The sequence below is a fragment of the Cyanistes caeruleus genome, chromosome 18 (assembly GCF_971803275.1).
Source record: "Cyanistes caeruleus chromosome 18, bCyaCae1.hap1.1, whole genome shotgun sequence".
Taxonomy (NCBI): Eukaryota; Metazoa; Chordata; class Aves; order Passeriformes; family Paridae; genus Cyanistes; species Cyanistes caeruleus.
The window spans coordinates 5,719,560-5,731,675 of record NC_141718.1 but is presented as its reverse complement, the minus strand read 5'-3'; the positions used below and the strand labels follow the sequence as shown (position 1 = coordinate 5,731,675).

At 40.1% G+C, this 12,116-nt stretch overlaps 1 protein-coding gene across 6 annotated transcripts in view; it reads left to right on the top strand.

Moving 5' to 3' along the window:
- Nucleotides 1-12,116, top strand: part of GALNT9 (polypeptide N-acetylgalactosaminyltransferase 9) — a 410,584-nt gene that overhangs the window by 376,267 nt on the left and 22,201 nt on the right. The window contains exon 1 of one of the 6 annotated variants that reach the window (XM_023937471.2): nucleotides 5,042-5,390. The exons of the other annotated variants lie outside the window; for them this stretch is intronic. The gene's annotated coding sequence lies outside the window, so the exon portion shown is untranslated. Of the gene's footprint in view, nucleotides 1-5,041; nucleotides 5,391-12,116 lie in introns of those variants that run through there. 6 annotated transcript variants of the gene reach the window in all.

Here is a 12,116-nt window from a genome sequence, read left to right as displayed (position 1 = left end):
CCACACTGAAAGTACAGTTTAGACTTAGTGCCAGAGGAAAAAAGAGAAGTAAACAGAGGATACAGGCTGTATGTCAATGATGGGCACACCTCCCAGAGAGCACCAAAAGGAGAGAACTGAGGCAGCTTTAAATGTAGAGCAGTGGTGATGATCGAGGTGTGAGCATTTTCTCAGGCAAGGAAGCTTTTTGCCCTCTGTGGCTTTTCATGTTCTCTGGGAAATATTCCTTATGATTTTGTGAAAAGAGACAAATTGTTACAGTGCATCAGACTAGGTACATGATGGAAAATTTTACTTGCACAAAAGGTTCATATAATTCACTTATGGATAAGGTACTTGTGAGTTATTGGGCTTTCAGATCTGAGAAATAACCCTCATAAGTCATTGCTGCTATTGTGACCCATCCTCTTTTCCTTTACACACAGTTTTTCTTTCTTACCCTTTTTTCTGGCTGAAGAATATTACAATTATTTGATTAGATCTGTTACATGCTGCTCTATGGAGCAAAATGATGAGGCTGTTCTCCCGAGTGAAGTTCTGTTTTCAAGAACGCCAATTTCATCATGAGGTTACGTCTGCTATTCACAGTTTAAATGAAACCCAAAAATCATCTCTTCCCAGAATTTTGGTAGTCAACATGTGAGTGCTCCAGAAAGTTCTTGCAGGATTAACTCTCATTTTTCACATACCAGCTCTTTGAGGCTTTAGCTGAACTAGAAAGGTGAGAAACTGTTTTTGTGTTTTTTCCAGCCTTGCTGATCTGGGGAAGCCAAGTTCTTTGGGAAGTTCACCCAAAATCAACTTGCCATTGGGACAGGAGCTCTCCTTGCCCCCTCACTGGTGCATTTTGACTCTCCCTGCAAACCTGCAGTAAAACACTGCAGGGGATTTTGCCTGTTGTGACAAGAATTAGTGATTCCTCACTGATGAACCCATTGGTACAGCTCTGCTGAATTTGGCTGGGCAATCAGATTGGTTTGTGAGGTCCCTAAGTGTCAGCACACTCCCAAAGCTCCTACCCACAGACAGGGAGCTTTTCTCCCTCAAGCATCTTTGGCTTGATTTCATTAGCAGGAGGCACTACTTAGAAATGTGCAGTTTTCTTCATAAAGTTTATTAGGTATTAAATTGTTTTATTGGGTATAAAATTGGTTTAGAACATTACATGCCAGGCTACTGTAGCTATAAAGATTTCAGTGGCAATTCATGAGATTCATGGAAAATTAGAGACAGCAAGACTTCCTAGGTAAATCAAAAAAAGGAAAACCCACCCACACTGTATGTACTGCCTGAGGAGATGACTGCTAATGAGATGTGTGATGTACAGATCTGTTATAAAAAATTACATAAGTTGGAAAGATAGCAGGTTCTTCAGTAGATCTTCTCAGGGGTGTTTTCAGGAGCACATTTACTTGTTCAACTTGGAGTTAAAAGCAGCTTTTAAACTCCAGAGGAGCACTGCAGTGAGAAGGAACGACAGCCTAAGAAGGTTGAGGTATTGGCAGTGAATTGTTAACAAGCCAAAAACCTACAAGGCACTTAACTAGGCATTTAATTTTAACTGTGTGAGTGGTCCTGCTCTAGTCAATGGAATAGCACAGAGCTGTGCAGTTAGGCAAGCAGTCAAGTGCTTGGCTGGATCTGGAACTACTGGCAATTGCAGATTGCTTTCCTGCCCTCAGTAAGGCCATTCTGCAGCAGCAGCCAAGGCAGGAAGGGATTTCCTAATGATCTCAAGGGACATAAGAAATTTCTCTTCACACATTTTTCTATGTGGGCAGAAAAAGGCAAAGTGCAATCTAATGGTTAAAAATGGAGAGCAGTTTGGAAGTAAGGCCCAGGTTGAGATAATCCACCCAGGGATACAGGGAAAGTCCTGACACGTGCCTTGGGACTGCCCTGAAGAGATATCTCAAAGTCCCTGGGGGTCCTGTGCAGTCACCCTGGGAGGCTGGGAGAGGTGGCTTTGCTCTCCAGGGTGAAGAGGGTGGTTTTGGGAGCCCCTCACTGCACCTGCCCTCTTCCCAGTAACTCTGCTGCTAGCTTTTTTTTACTTTTGTTTTAACCGAGCAACATACAACTTCTGTCCTGAGGGCCAGCTTCAAAATAAACTTTCCACTTTGTACTTCATTTACAGAACATTTTCTTCTGAGATGTTGTCACACCTCATGCTCAGTCCTGGCCATGGTTAGTCCTGTTTAGTAATAGCTGTTACTTGCTGCCTACTCTTGAGTTTATTAATGTAAAACCATGTCTGTACTGCTCACAAGTGCAGTAAGTGTGTTCTGCTTGATAACTCCTGGTTTGCTGCACAAGCTTAGCCATGACAAGCAGGGGAAGACATTCTTTTGTATCTTGGATTACCAGAAACTGATGCACTGTGCATTCATTATTTTTCAGCTCGTGAAGGAGTTGTTAATCTCCACCTGTATCTCCTGCCCTGTAACTACAGTAATTTTAGTGTGAGAGATTTGAGGAAAGATATATTGTTTGAGGAAATTCTAATTCTACTTCAAAGGATCATTAGGCTGAATTTAGCCTAGCCTAGGAAGCTTGCCTGATTAATTTTTAATACATAAAAGTTTTATATAATTTATAAACATTGGAGAAGTAAAGTTTGCCAATTGATGGACTTTCTTTTGTACTGTGGTATTTTCTTCCTCCCTAATACTCTGTCAATTTGATGTACAAGGTCAAATTCCCCAACTTCCATCAGGCTTCTTTAATTAAACTGGCTAACAAAGGGCCATGATCCTGACCCAACAGCTTACACAGAGAGCCCCATCATTTCTGTCTGAGTTTTTGGTAGGTTTTAGAAGATGCCTGATCTGCTGCAAAAACCCTCAAAGTAGTAGAGAATTTTCCATAGTGGGTCAGCAAGCTGTTCAATGTTTAATTATCTTTGTTGTTTAAAAAGCTCCACTTTATTCTGAAGTCAGAATTTCTCTAGTATGATCTAGCAATTATTAGATTTCGTTATGTCTTCTTCTGCTACATTAAAGAGCTGCAACCAGGAATTTCTTTCCATGCAGCCGCTTATTAAACTGTCTGCTGGACTTCTCTCAGAAAATAGATTGGGCTTTTTATATCTCACTCCATTGCACTTTTTTGAGGTTGAAAAATACACTTCTGCTATTTAGGAGGAACACTAGTGAAGTACACTTAGTTTGTCAGAGGAAGATGAGGACTTTTTCTTGGTCTGTTTGAACAGGTTTGAATGAGTTTGAGCCCTTTGACAAGTGCAGACATGGGACAGATTCACCTTCAGAGCTTTCTGATGCTGCCTGGCTGCCACTTTGGATGCTCCATGAGCAGCTCTGGGGACCCTGGAAACTCATGGAAAGGCTGGGAAATTCACTGGGGCCCTGGCCTGGCTCACCTGGGGCTGCCTGTGCTTCTCAGCTCCTGTCAGGCACCAAGGGGGATTTCTCTTCAAAATAAGAAAGGTGAGAAAGACTGAGCTGAACACCAGTTTTGAAATACTGAGCAGAACTGATGTTTTCTAGCCAGAAATCCTGCAGAGATCTGCTAATGAATAACAGCTCTCTGCCTGTTCCATGCAGAGCCCAGAGATTCACCACAGCTGGCTGTGCTAGGAAAAATTTTTAGCTAAAGATTTCCAAAAATTGTGAAACTTGAGTTCATTTTTGCTAGCTCTGCTGTAGGTTCAGGTTTGACTTTTTTAGGACATTCTATTTTTGTATATTCATTTTTTTTCCTACGGCAGATGGGAGGAAATATTTCTTTCTGCCCATGTCCATGTTTCAGAGGATGAAATGCTCCTGATATTTCAAAATGCATCTGGATGTAAATGAGGCTTCCATAACTGCTGCCACATTAACAGCCACAGTACTCCTCTTTTAAAAACCAGAAATTTACCCTTTAACATGTCCATAAATTATAGTGGGGCGTTTTGTTTCCAGCAACCAGAAATATTTTGTCCTTTTTATCTTCATTCTGAAGAAGAGATTGCCATTTGTTCAAACCTCAGCTGCTTGCTTACCCTTCCCAAATCTGTCAAAATGATGTAATATCTTATTATTTGTTTAAACTAGACTATATCATCTTGAATTATAATTTTTGCAATTTATGGAGCATTTGCACAACCAGCTCAAGCAGCAGGGATGAGGGAATATGGAAGGCAGGGGAATGAACCAGGATTGGCACAAACACCTCTGGGATCAGGTCTTTACTTGGCCCAGCCAAAATAAACCAACCAACCTCCAGTTTAGTCTGAGCAATGGGACACAAGAAGCCACAAAGCCTTTTCTGCTGCTGTGCTACAGGGTACTCAAATTATTCCTTCAAACACAGCATCCTTCATGTAAAAATGGAATTGCTCAGCATAGTTCAATCATAGAGAAGAAGCTGTTACCTGAGCAGGTTGGCAGCAGGTGACAGATTCAGGGGAAATGAGGAAAGGAAATAGTTGTTGCCATCAGCTGACAGAGCAGGTGATAAGGCTGGAATCCCTCCGAAAACGAGAGCAGTAGAAGCAGCAGAGCATGTAAACATTGACACAAGGCAACAAGGCAGGATTTTGATGGAGTGGACACTGTAGTTAGAGCTAGTGAAGAAATCCCTGGGGGCCTGGACTGTGGTTATTGCTTTTGTCTTATTTTATCTCTGTAGAGGTATTAGCTGCTTGTGACAGCCTGACTCTGAGAGAAGATGGAAAGGGATTATTTAGAGACAAGAGGACAGACAAGTGGCTTGTATTCCATGTTACTCACAGCAAACGTGCTCCAGGGCAAAATTAAATGAACTGCAAGTCCAGAAAAGTACCTTCATAAAAATGATGTAAAGCTATATTTTTTTCAGATTTTCTTGTAGATGATGGGCAAAGCAATGCAGCCCCTGTAATTGTTTTGTTGGTTTGGTTGTTTTTTATCATCCATCCCATTTTACCAGAAAACCTTATTTTTTGTGACAGAATTGTATTTAGGTTGAATAGGAAACACTTTTGATTATTTCTTTGGCAGCCCAGGATGTTTACAACAAAGGCTCCATAAATAAATAGTTGGGTGACACCTGGAGCTCAGTAAATGAAGAGCACTTGTGACCCAGCAGGGATAAAACACATCAGCCATGTGATGAAAGAATTACTTAACCCTGTGGCACTGTGTCTTTCAGTTCTTGGAAATTCAGGCTTTAATGAAGCAAAGTAGCATTTAATGATTACTGCCATTCTACAGAAACAAAAAAAATTACTGGAGTAAGAGAGGGACTGTTTTTATTTATTTATTTTAGCCAAGCTGAGGTTGAAGTGTATATTCTGAATTAAAAGTACAGGCACTGTCTGGGAACAATAAGATGCTGTGAGTCACTATGAAAGCTCTGTATTTATTCTAATGCAGGATTTTTCTGGTCACATCTGACATGCTTTTAAGGTAAGTTTTGTGCTGATACAAGTGAAGAATGGTGATGGATGACTTAATTAGGGAAGCTGTGAAAAGGCAAAAGGTAAATGTTAATGCCTTCTTTGTTATCAACTAATGATCTTTTTGTCTATAATGGGAAATTAATTTGCCAAATAATTTATCTGAGAAAGAATATAGATTTGGCAAAGAAGTATATTGAAATGCATGTGTTGAGAAAGGAGAAGCCATTATAGTGCATCCTCAAAAAAGGTTATTTTCAGATGTTGTTGAAACAAAATATTTTGCTGGATTTGAAATGAATTTTAATTCCATACTTTGAGTTGTCAAACACCTTGAAATGTCAAGCACAATTTTGGTTCAGTTTGAAACCATATCTGTATCTCTATATATTTAACTTCTAGAAATCTCTTGCAAACAAAGAACATCCCTTGTTTGCTCAGCACTTTTATAATATGGGACACTATCTTCCCAATAAGCTGAAGCTAATATTTGCAGAGTTCAATTGTGAGGACACTTCCAGCTCTTGGGAAAAATACTGCCAAATGTGTGTGTGTGTATTTTTACATCCTTATGCTAGATGGAATGTGGTAACTTAAAGAATAAAAACATGCCTAGCAAAGTCTTTTATATGGCACCATTGATAAACTTCTGTTGGTTTCATTATACAATACAACAAACAACCAAAAATAAAATCCACCAAACAAAACAATTTGTCAACTAAAGCAAACCCTAATCTAAATCTTTGTAAACGGGAGTAAGTGGTCTTGAAGAAATGGAATTAAAAGAACCAGTAAAAGGCTGTGTCTGGTGATATATCTCACTTTGAATTTCCCTCGAGAGGCAGCAGATCTATAAATGTGACAGCCTACTTTGCAGTCCTGGAATCTGGAGATTCTTTAGGGAGCTGTCCATCAAAATCACAAACAGCCTTTTTCTTTTGTGTTTTACCCAAATTGCATCCCCTTACCAGCTCTTTAGGTGATGTACAAAATAGCTTAGTTTGTCAGTCATTTCACAGCCTATGGTTAATGTTAATATCTGTCCATTAATAGCAGTAATAAAGCATTTAAGCAGAGTGACTCACTAGGACATAATGGCACTTTCTTTTCTAAAAGTTCCTTTTCTCTGCCATTTTGAGTTTTCTCTGAGGTATCCAAAAACTGTTCCAGACATCTGCTGTCTGATAGTCAGAAAAGGAAAGTCAAAGCATGTTGTAACAAACTCACCAGAGGGGTTTTTTGCTTTTTTTCATGTTCTTTCTGCAGCTCAGGTAGCTGCCAAGGCTGGTGGTGCCTGGCTGAGAGTGCAGTGAAGGCAGAGGCATTTTTCACATTTCAGATGTGTTTCAAATATCCTGTTCCAGTCATTTATGGTCATTGCCCCTCCTCTGGCACTTTCTCATAGCCCTGGAAGGAAAAGATTAATTATGGGTTTGTCATCCCATGTAAATAAGCATTCCTGGTGAAAGCCATGCTCACACACATCTGCATCTAATGTTTATTAGGGATTTGGCAGTTTCTGTGTAAAACAGGACAGCAGCTGAATTCAGGAATCATGTGTTGTTTTAGTGAGCAGGTGCTCCAGCTGGACTTGTCCATTATAAGCAGGTGATGATTTGTGAGTTTTTAAGTATAAATTGCATGTTTAGTTTGCTGATCTAATTTAGAATGGGAGTGTGGGAAGGGCTGCCTGGAATTACTGTAATGATTTGCTAGTATTTGTGCTGGCAAACCGATCTTTTTCTTATTGCTCACCTCAGATATTTCATTAACTTTCCTCCTAGAGATCAGTTTTCAGTGTAAATTCCAGCTCCAATTTGAGTTCTGCTGTTTAGGGCACAGGAGAGAATGCTTTAATGTGGTGTCACTAGGCTGGCTGGGCTCTGTGCATGTGAGGGATGAGTTCACACAATTCCTTACAGCAGGATTATCTCTGCTGCACACCTGAAGCACTAAGACTTCACAAGATTTATAGAACTATTAAGGATGAGCTATCAGGTAGATCTCCTGGATGATAATATTCATCGTTCTGTGTTCGTACAACCGCTCCTTCAGGAAGGTCACAGAGGAGGAACAATTTGGAATTAATGCTTTAAAAAACAGGAGTGTCCCCCTCATCCTCAGTACTTCTGCAGTGGAGTTTAAAGAGCACTAGCAAGAGATGGAAACTGCCACAGCTCCCTGAGTGCCAAGCATCCATCATGAGGACAGTGGGTTTCCTCACTTCTGCCTTTTTTGCCATTTATGCCCCGCTTCCTTTCCTTTATTTTGTGTCAGCACAGCCCTGGAGATCATTATGGAGCAGAACTCCCAGCTCTCATCTTGTGTATCTTCCTTAGGGGTCCTGCTGAGTGAACTTCTCTGCTGGAGAGGATTCTCTGCTGCCTGCATGCCTCAGGTGCCAAGGCTTGAACAAATTGAACCTTTTGTGCTTCAGCCACCAAGGAGCCAAGTGACAAATGTACCTCATCTCTGATGGCTTCATAACGTGGCCTCTAATCTCTGTTTGCCCACCCTTGGTACTGCTTTGTGCCCCTAACACTGAGTTCTTGGGGCTTCTTCTAACCATGTTCAAAGCTGAATTTAAGCTGAGACACCAGATGTTTTTCTGGTCTAAAATATCAGTAATTAATCTGAATTTGTAGTATTCCTGCCTTGGAAGAAGCTTTTACTTTAATAGCTGCTCTTTTTTTTCTTTTTTTTCTTTTTTAAAGTGTTATTCTAAGTAGATCAGCATGCTGAAATTTGCATCGTAAAAGATTGTTTTGGAACAAAAGCAGGATCTAATGAGCATATAGTAAATCCCTTGGCTCTGCAGCAAAGCCACAATAAGCATAATAGCTCTCACTGAATGAATCCCTTGCAGCCTAAAAGCTTTTTTCTTTAAAATGAAATAGCAACCCTGCAGGATTTAGTGTAGACAATATGCAAAGATCATTTAAGGGTCTGCTGTGGAAAGAGAAAACAAATGAGGATGACTCCACTTAGGGTCCTTTGAAAAGACCCTTTGTGATCACTTCATTAGTCAGTCTGTTTCAATATTTTCTCATTCAAGAATGACTTTATTCTAATTGAAGCATCAATAAATTCCACTCTTTATTCTTCCTCCCTGTGGTCTCAGCTAAAATGTCAAGAAGCATTTTATCATTTTTCAGCCTTCTTACTGAAGGCTGAGCACACAGTAAGCATTATTTCATTAGCAAAAGGCTGAAAGTGTGAACTACTGGTATTGCACAAGAAAGTTCTCACTGTAGTGGGGAAAAAAAAGTTTTACAACTTTTATTTTTTCTTTTCCCCCTGGCTTAACACAGGTAACAATTGAAGGGAGCTGCTGTTGGAGGGTTGGTTTTGTGCTCTAGAAGAGATTTCTGTGCTCATGTGAACACCTATATATCAAGCAAGGCATCTCTACTCCCACCTAAGGTATTCTTGCTGATCTTCCCCTGGCATCTGACAGGGATTAATCGTGGTTTGGAGATTGCTGCCGTGCTCAGCTGATCTAATCTTGAGCATTTTCTGTGGGCTGGATGGTGGCAGTGAGTGTCCTGTTCCTGTGTTCCAGAAGCAGCTGCTGAGCTGACCAGTCAGCACTGCCTGGTGCTTTGGTGCAGGTTAATAAAGCTCTGTCTGGCAAAAAGGGTATTTTCCTAAGAACTTAAATGTTGCAGGAGCTCAGCTGCAGATTTTCTCATGTAAGCTTCGTGTACACAAGACTTTATCCCTTGCTGGAGTTTGAATTTAGAGGGAGATTTTCTCTGTGGTCTATTGGGATAAGTGAGGAGAAACAACCTAAAGCAATCACATGAAGGAGATGTGAGGAACAAGAATAACAGGCTGGTCTTTAGTGCTGTTTCATATATCCTATATAGACTGTATTTTTCCAATATGTCAATTGTATTTTTCCAAGGCAAATTTGTTGAATTTTAACAGTTATAGTACAAACAGTATCTGTGCTGACATATTTACAGAAATGACTGACAGTGATTCTATTGATTTGGGGAAAACTTGAGTAAATTTTTGTAAGAAAAGAGAAAATTATTCTCATCAAATGTATTCTTAAAGAATACATTATGAGAAGCATCTGCCTGCAACAATTAGCAAGCTACATTAGAGATACCAAATTTCATTTACTTTATAGAGGAAAAATGATTTGTGCTTGCAAAACACAACATATATGGTACTAGACCAGAAGAAATCTGCAGCCTCTTTTAGGCTTGAGGAGAATTCAAAGAAAATAGAATTATTATCTCTAGTCTATGAAGTTTGAGGGTTTGCCTCAAAGCAGTCTCTTTCCTATGCCTGTCATTTACGTGATAGGAGCTGTTAACATCTCCTGGAGCATCTTGAGGTGCCAACATTCATTAATTTGCTAAGAAAAACAAGCCTTTGAAAATTAAAACCTTGCTCTTTGGCTGTCCTTTCTCCCTTTTCCCATTCCTCAATGCTTCCCTGCTGCCCTCCCTGAGCAGTGATGTCAGGGAGTCTGGAGCAGGGGGAATTTGTCCAGCATCACTGCACTGACTGAACTTCCCTAGCAGGAAAGAAGAATTCCTGAACCACCACCACCACCACCTTTTGAAGCTTGGGATATTTTATTCTTTGCCATATTTGAAGTCTGTGTGTAAAGCCCAGCAGTGTGGCATCCTGCCTGTGCAGGGTCAGGCTTCTCTTCTTGCCTTGAGGGGTTTTGCAGTTTTCATCCCTGACCTGCAAGGCATTTCAGAGGGTCTGGAATTTTCCTTGCAGAAGGGAGATCTGCTTCTTCCCCAGACATGCTCTTTTCAAAGGTGCATTACCCTTTGTAAAAATTGTGGAAAATATGGGTTTATGGAGATTGGATTAGTGGTTAAAGCACATGGGGCATTTTTAATATCATTTTAAAGCCTATCTCCTCCCTTGCATAGCAGCCAGTCTATTAATTTATCAGCCCTAGTTCTTTACACACAAAGTTTATCTTTACAGCAAGATAGCAGTTGCTGACTGTGAGTTTCTCTAGAACATGTTTCAATTTCTTCATGCTTATCTGTTTCCCTCTGTAAGAGGGTTAGCAGAAGGGTTTTATCTTCTCACTGTTGTCACATCTGAGATCTTAACTGGCTTGAGGTTCTGCATAACCTCTAAGAAACATGTGAAGGACAGCCTCTAAATTTGCTACTGAAGAGCCACCAGACAAATATAAAACATGCATGTGTTGAGTGTCTCATTGCAAGAATGTTATTGTTCCACTGCCATTTTTTTTTTCTGGAAGAAGTTCATCTGTAAATACCAGAAAATCCCAAGGGATCAAAGCTAAGAGGACAAACTCAAAAAAATTCCAACACATTTTAAAGGCTATTCAACAACCTATGAAAAAATTATTTTACTTTTCTATAAAGAAAAGGTGTAATTTTGAGTCTGCCATGAAATTCACTTTAAATTACTCTGCAGAAGGATCTTGCAGCACATCCTTGAACTATATTGTAATAGTTGTGGGAAGAGCAGCAAGCTTCCAAGTATTCCTCATTGGGGCAACTGAAATACTGATAAAAATAGTAATCAAAAAGGAGCAATACTGGAGCCAAACATCTTAAAGACTTGTACGGCTACATCTACTCTATCCTCCACATCTCTCCTTCTCTCTTCAAATTAAGTTCTTGCTGTGTGAGCCAGGAAAAAAACGAGGAGAGCCCCAGGTGAAATCCAGCCCTCCAAAAATCATTAGTCCCAAACCACTGTTCTGTGTTTCCAGCCTTCCAGGGCAGCAAGAGTAAGGGATGGGTATTGACACATGTAGGATAAGAAGACTCCTAATAACAGAATTAGCTTTCATGTTTGAGCTTTTGTCACACTCCCTCTACATCTGCTGTGAGTAGATTATCTGCAAACTGCTTTGAGCAGGAGTTGAGAGCAAAAAGGAGGGATTGTCACCGAGTCAATGTCAGGATCAGTCAACCAAGGACCCTTTTGGGTCCTGTAATTTGAAGGTATAGGTCAGAAGTTTATCCTGAAGCCTCTGACAAAGCAGAGATCTGTGGATCTTGAGATGTGATTTCGTCCTTTGTTCAAGTTTCTTTTTGGCAGCTAAAAGTCTCTCTGATGTAAGCTGGTTTGTCCCAGCATGGAAAGAGTTTTGCTCTGTAAATGCACCATGAACTAGCACAGGCTATTTTGAGAAATGACAGTTGGGACTTTTTTAAATCGTAATTGCGGCTGCCTTTAAAGATGATGATAAAAATGCACTTGATGAACAAAACGAGACCATGTGATTAATTTTTCCATATGATGTGTTTGATTATGACAGCTCCCCAGTCTCTAACAGCTTCCTATGTGAAGTGAGAAACAGAGAGAGAGCACTTTATCTAGCACAGCTGATTAAATATGACTCTCTAGGCAGCTCTGAGAATACATGCAGGGGAGAATATCCATAAAACTCCATTAGAAAACAAGAAAATGTCAGGCTATAAATTACTTTGAAAGATCAGTTTTCAGTGAGCTACGTAAATTGTCAATATCAGAGATGCAAGAACACTAAGTGTGCTAGATTCCTATTAATTTTTTGTTTCTAGTGTGGGCATTAGAAGAGTTGGCACATCCCTTAAGGACTGGAGAATAAGTACAGAGCTCCCGTGTTTCAGATGGGAAAGGATTTTATTGTCATCTTTCAAATACGCTTTGAAGAATTGCTTCTGATTTAGACCTTGTTGGTTCATGGCTGACTGGAGATGGAGACTGAAATGACAGCAGGTTTTTAAGAATT